Below are 6,948 nucleotides of genomic sequence, written 5' to 3'. Positions count from 1 at the left end.
TCTTCCATCCTCAGATGACAATTTGTTTATAATCTGAATAGAAGACAATATTGTACTGATTTACTGTTTCAACTAGGTTTACTTGAGTATCAATGAGTTCTGTGGTGAATGTTTGTGGTATGTAAACTGGCAACATAACCTTGAACATCATATAACAATGATAAAAATAAACCCCACAGAGTGTCACACACCCTTCATATATCTGCCATGGCCTAAGATCCCATACACACAGCATGCTTTTTTGAAATAAATCTCATTGCTTTTACATTATCTAAAACCTCTAGATAATTGTCTTAGAAGGCAATTCTTCAAGATGCTGTGACATATAGTAAATACAGGAACATGAAGCATGGAACTTTAAAAAATATGTACATACACAAACACATACTATTGAGCATTTTAACATTAACTAATTACAAATATACAAGCAGTTTGAAAAACATAAAAAAGTACAGTTTCTCAGAGACCTTTCCTTGAAAAATATGATCACACACTGCCTGATATAAATAAGCAATGGACCAGAGAGATGATGGGGATCCCATTCTATACACTGAAAGAGAAAAATACCTATCACCAAGTTGAAATGCATTAGAACATGAACAGCCACCACAGAAAAAGTATCAGGACAACCTAATAAACTTCTGTGAATAAATTTGCTACACATACAGCAAACTTCAATACCTACTCCAATGTTTCAAAATACTGACCACAACCACAGTTAGTGATCTCCTCCATTACATTAAAGTAAATATGGTGAATCATTTACGTCCTACAAGGCTATGATAAAAAAACAGATTTTAATAAGTTTCTTTTCTTGAAATTGAATACATTCATTATGTCCAAAGTCATCAAATCTTATATACAAATAGGGTTGATCTCTTCTATGAATTATTTTCTACTTTAACCTCAAGATGATATATAAAGATTTAAGATATTTACAGTACTAGAGACATGGCTGTGCAGTTAAGTCAAGTTCATTCCCAGGACCTAGGTCAGGTTTTTTACAACTTTCTGTAATTCCTGGTACAAGACGATCAAAGGATCTTTTCTTCATGGAAACCAGAATAGACAGGCATATAAACACACAAAGACACACTGAGATCACATAATGGAAAATAAAACAAATTCTTAACCAAATATATGTTTCCTCAAGAATGTTTTACTTGTGTAAGCACGCATTCATTTAACTCAGGGGTTGAGGCAACTACAGTTTCATCTAAAGAATTTTTCTTCATCAAAAATTGCTTCATGTAACCAAAGTCAAACAAGTAGGTTTGAAGTCAGAGAAACGAATCCTTCTAAGTTGGTGGTATCATTTGTGAATGTTTAGGAAATGGAGCACTCTTGGAGGAAGTATCTTACTTGGGAAGGGCATGATATTATTCAACTGAAAACCATCTATAGTTCACACTCTCTTCTTCACACTGCCGGCTGAGAATGTGAACTCCAAGGTTTCTACTTTAGCTACCATGTGTGACACTTCTGATGCCCATTTCACTGTGATCCCATATACCTCTGGTACCTTAAGGCAAATTAAACACATTTGGAAGTTGCCTTTGACACTGTGTTTTGTCACAGAAAAGGCACTAATACACACACATAAATTTTACAATTGGATGATTTACTTCAGGTAATTGAAGATAATTTTAAAATCTAAAAGGATTACCTTATGGTAAAATTCCTAGGCCTTTTGTCCACATCAGCCTTTAACTGGAAACAAAATTAGGATGGATGTCATAATGCATGAATACATTGTTGACACTTGTTACAATTTTCCTCCCAAATCATCTCCTCTAACTGAATGCAAGTTGACTGGTCAAAGACCTTAACAAATCTTTTATCCTAATAGATTTTCTTGAGAATGACTTCTTTCAGGTTCTCAAAGACTCCTGTGATATGCAAAGGCTTTAAGAGCTTGCTCACACACTAAAGCCTTTACTCTTCTATAATGGTAATATGAAGTGCAAAAGTTTACCATACTAACTACATTCATAGGGTTTCTTTGCAGCATGACTTTTTATCATGATTTCAAACACAAATCCATGAAAGGATTTACCACATTGTGTATTCATAGGGTCTCACTCAAGTATGTGTTTTTTTTTATGTCCAATATGAATTCTTTCATGACTTTAAAGATGATTGTGAAGAGCAGGTTTTACCGCATTGGTTACATTCATAAGGTTTCTCTCCAGTATGTGTTCTTTATGTCATAGGTTACTATTACATCAAAAGGCTTTACACATTGGTTACATTCATGAAGTTTCTATCCAATGTGTATTCTTCTATGTACTTATTATGGCATGCAAGGGCTTTGACACACTGATTACATTCATAGGATTTCACTCCAGTACATGTTCTAGTCCTAGATTACTCTTATATGAAAAGCCTTTATGATTTTGGTTATATTCATAAGGATTTTCTGCAACATGCATTTTTATGTATTAGGAGATGACTGTGTTGTACAAAGGTGATTCCACACTCATTACATTCATAAAGTTTTTCTCCAATGTGTGTTTTTTTATGTTTTAAGAGACTACACTTAAATGCATACACTTTATCATATTGGGTACATTTATAAGATTACTCTCCAGTGTGTGTTCATTTATGTACTACCAGATGATTGTTCCATACAAAGGCTTTACCACATTGGTTACATTTATAAGGTTTCTCTCCAGTGTGAGTTCTTGTATGTAGTAGGAGCTGACTGTTCTGTGCAAAGGCTTTACCACATTGGTTACATTCATAAGGTTTCTCTCCAGTGTGAGTTCTTTTATGTATTAGGAGATGACTGTTACATGCAAAGGCTTTACCACACTGGTTACATTCATAAGGTTTCTCTCCAGTGTGAGTTCTTTTATGTATTAGGAGATGACTGCTCTGTGCAAAGGCTTTACCACATTGGTTACATTTATAAGGTTTCTCTCCAGTGTGAGTTATTTTATGTAGGATGAGATGACTGCTCTGTGCAAAAGCTTTTCCACATTGGTTACATTCATAAGGTTTCTCTCCAATGTGAATTCTTTCATGTATAAGGAGATGACTGTTACATGCAAAGGCTTTACCACATTGGTTACATTCATGAAGTTTCTCTCCAATATGTGTCATTTTATGTCTTAGGAGACGACTGTTATGTGCAATGCCTTTACCATATTGGTTACATTCATAGCGATCCTCATGGGTACACCTTCTTTTATACCTGGGAGGATTACTGTGATGTATAAAGACTTCACCATATTGAATATCTTCAGAGGGTTTCTCTCCAGTATGATTGTTTTCACACGTTGTATGTCTTCTAGGACTTTAACAATGCTCTTCAATATTATCATCTTCCCAACTGTAGCCTATAGCAGTGAGGTTCCTGTAGGTCTCCAGCATCACATCTTTATAATGATTCCTTTGGGAAAGATGCAGCAAAGCCCATTCTTCTCAAGTAAAGTTCACATGCACATCATTGTAGGTCAATGCATTCATGTTGCAACTTTGAAATGTGTCTGAAATCTCCTCACTGCGCACAGCAGAAATGCTTATACCAGAGCACACCAACCATTCAACCTCACTCAGCTACAGAGCAAACATGCAGCCGCTCAATTATGTTTTCAATGTATCAATAATTTAGCTGTTTGTTTTACTTATGAAAAACTAAGGTTTCATGGTGGTGATCTGCTTTACTCAGTAATTTGTAGATATGTTTTGTTTTTAATTTCCCTTAGCAAGTTTCAAAACATATATATAAAAAGAAGATATGCTAAAAGTGGTCAGCACTCAGTTGGAAAACCACCAAGATATAATTCAACACAGAATCTGGCCACATCATATGTATGAACTACAGTTCTTACTGATGAAAGCAGGGGAGGCTAAGACTTGAGACGGGATACCAGGGTATTAACAACCATGATCTGATGATGCCAGTTATTTCTGGAGACAGAAGTAGCTCTAGTTTTTTGGGACCTCATGGTTGAATACAGTTATTTTTAATGAATTACGTTTACAGGATGAACTACCTTTGATTGAGTGATTAGTGTGTAGACCTCACACTTGAAGTTTTCTTCTGTGTTAATTGTACTCCATTAGGAATCTAGCCTCAATGGGCATCTTTTAAGCTTAACAACCAGGTAAAGATCTCAGTGCCCCTTCCCCCATTCCAGTTAATATCTGTCTTCACACACTGAACCATCAAATTTGTACTACATCTTTTCCTTTCCAAGTCTCTAGGCACAAAAACTAAACCAGAATAAAATCTATATTTTTAACAGTATAAATCCTGCAAAGTTTAGCTGTATTTAGCAGTTCTATCCTTAATAGTGGACTCTGGACATGCAACATAATAAATATATCTTACATTCAAAAAGAATAGAAATTTTGCTGGACTTCATAGCCAGAGTTAATAATATGTCTTGAGGTCATATTATAAGACTGTATCCCACTGTGTATTCAGCCTGTTTGTTTAATGTGCTTTTAAAATAACAATGTAACAATCCACATTACTAGCCTTGGATTTTCCATGTGATCATCTTTTACAAGCTAAGATAATGCATAGCTGACATGTAAAATTACATAAACTTTCATTCCTCTAACCCAGATAATGTATGTGTATCATTTGTTTAAAGTAGCAAATATAGAAGTTGAAAGAAACTTTCTAAAATTTCCCCATAAGTTTAAAAATAACTATTTATAAACTGTAGTTGATAATGTTGTTATCTGGATCAGGTGAAATTAGTTTTAGCCATTCACTTAATCTCTTGTAAAACTTTGTTAAGATTTCTATAAATTATACAATTCCTTCCCTCATGTGGTGCTTGTGTACTGTGTGAAGCAAAATTTTAGAGAAAGGCAATCAGATACATTCACAGGCATGCACAGAAAAATACCCACCATTCACTCACAGTTACAGGACAGACACACAGAGCAATAAAACATATATGAGCCTCCTTTCCTCATTTCCTCCCTGGTCCTCTGTAAGTTCCTTGATAGGGGAGGTTGAGAGAAAATGAAGGAGGGGGCTACAGCTGGGATACAAAGTAAGTAACCTGTAATTAATATAAAAAATAAAAAAATGATAATTATTTTTATTTTTATTTATTAAAGTTTATTCACTTTGTATCCCCCCTCTACCTCTCTCCCTCTTCCCTCCCAATTCCACATTCCCTCTTCCCCACCCACATCCCTATCCCAGTCCACTGATAAGGGAGGTCCTCCTCTCCTTCCCTCTGATCCTAGTCCATCAGGTCTCATCAGGAGTGGCTGCACTGTCTTCTTCCGTAGCCCAGCAAGGCTGCTCCCCTCTCAGGGGGAGGTGATCAAAGAGCAGGCCAATCATTTCATGTCACAGACAGTCCCTGTCTGTCCCCATCATCATGGAGGTCACTTGGATACTGAACCGCCATAGGCTACCTAAGTGCAGGGGCTCCAAGCCATCTTCATGTGATGGAAGATGGAGTATCAGTCTCAAAAAAGACCCATTTGCCCAGACCCCTTTGATCTGCCACTGTCCCTGTGAAGCTCCTGTCCTCTCCAGGTCTCACTATCTCCCACTTCCTCCATAATATTCCCTGTACTCTGCCCAAATTTTAGCTATGAGTCTCAGCATCTGCCTCGATACCCTGCAGGTATCAGAGGCCCTCTGTGGTAGGGTCCTGTCCCGTTCCTTGTCCTCTCCCCCCTTGGATGTCCATCCTCTTTGCCTTTCTGAATGGGGATTGAGCATCTTAGCCAGAGTCCTCCTTCCTGATTGGCTTCCTTAGATGTACAGATTTTAGTATGTTTATCCTCTATTACATGTCTAATATCCACTTATGAGTGAATATATACCCCGTGTGGTGTGTCTTTTTGCTTCTGGAATACCTCACTCAAGATGATCTTTTCCAATTCCCACCATTTGCCTGCAAATTTCATGATTTTCTTGTTTTTTATTGCTAAGTAATATTCCATTGTGTAAATGTACCAAAATTTTTGTATCCATTCCTCAACTGAGGGGCATCTGGGCTGTTTCCAGGTCTGGCTATTACAAATAAAGCTGCTACAAACATGACTGAGCAAATGTCCTTGTTGTATACTTGAGCATCTTTTGGATATATAACTAGGAGTCGTATAGCTGGATCTTGAAGAAGCACTATTCCCAGTTGTCTGAGAAAGTGCCAGATTGATTTCCAAAGTGGTTGTATATGTTTATATTCCCACCAGCAGTGGAAGAGAGTTCCCCAGTTAGAAGAAAAAGTGGGGAAGAGCATTAAACTCATTGGCACAGGAGACAACTTCCTGAACAGAACACCAACAGCACAGACTCTAAGAGTAACAGTCAGGAATTGACTAGGATCAGAAGGAAGGAAAAGAAGACCTCCCCTATCAGTGGACTTGGGGAAGGGCATGCATGCAGAGGGTGGAGGAAGGGGGGATTGCGATGGGAGGAGGGAAGGAACCACAGGGGGATACAAAGTGAATAAAGTGTAATTAATAAAGAATTTTAAAAAAAGAAAAAAATGAAACAGACATGAAATATAATGAAAGAACTAGTTAACGTTTCTGTTCAAGATTGTATTAAATAAAGCATTGATTGACACACACACACACACAAAAGAGTAACAATCAATAAATAGGACCTCATGAAACTGAAAAGCTTCTGTAAAGCAAAGGACACCGTCATCAAAACAAAACGACTGCCTACAGATTTGGAAAGAATCTTCACCAACCCTATATCTGACAGAGGGCTAATATCTAGTGTATATAAGGAACTCAAGAAGTTAAACAGCAACAAATCAAGTAATCCAATTAAAAAATGGAGTACAGAGCTAAAAATAAAAATTTAATTAAAAAAAAGAAAAGAAAATATCTTCATGGGGTATCTCTAGCCTTGATCTCAAGCTGTACTATAGAGTAACAGTATTAAAAACGACAAGGTACTGCCATATATATATATATATATATATATATATATATATATATATATATATA

At 36.5% G+C, this 6,948-nt stretch overlaps 1 pseudogene; it reads right to left on the bottom strand.

The window, feature by feature from the left end:
- Window positions 1–2,406: 2,406 nt before the first annotated feature.
- Window positions 2,407–3,471, bottom strand: LOC129675406 (zinc finger protein 431-like; annotated as a pseudogene).
- Window positions 3,472–6,948: the final 3,477 nt, after the last annotated feature.

This window comes from Psammomys obesus, unplaced genomic scaffold, assembly GCF_907164565.1.
Source record: "Psammomys obesus unplaced genomic scaffold, mPsaObe1.curated_primary_1811, whole genome shotgun sequence".
In the NCBI taxonomy this organism is placed as follows: domain Eukaryota; kingdom Metazoa; phylum Chordata; class Mammalia; order Rodentia; family Muridae; genus Psammomys; species Psammomys obesus.
Note: the sequence above shows the minus strand (reverse complement) of the source record. Positions and strands in the feature narration are given on the sequence as shown.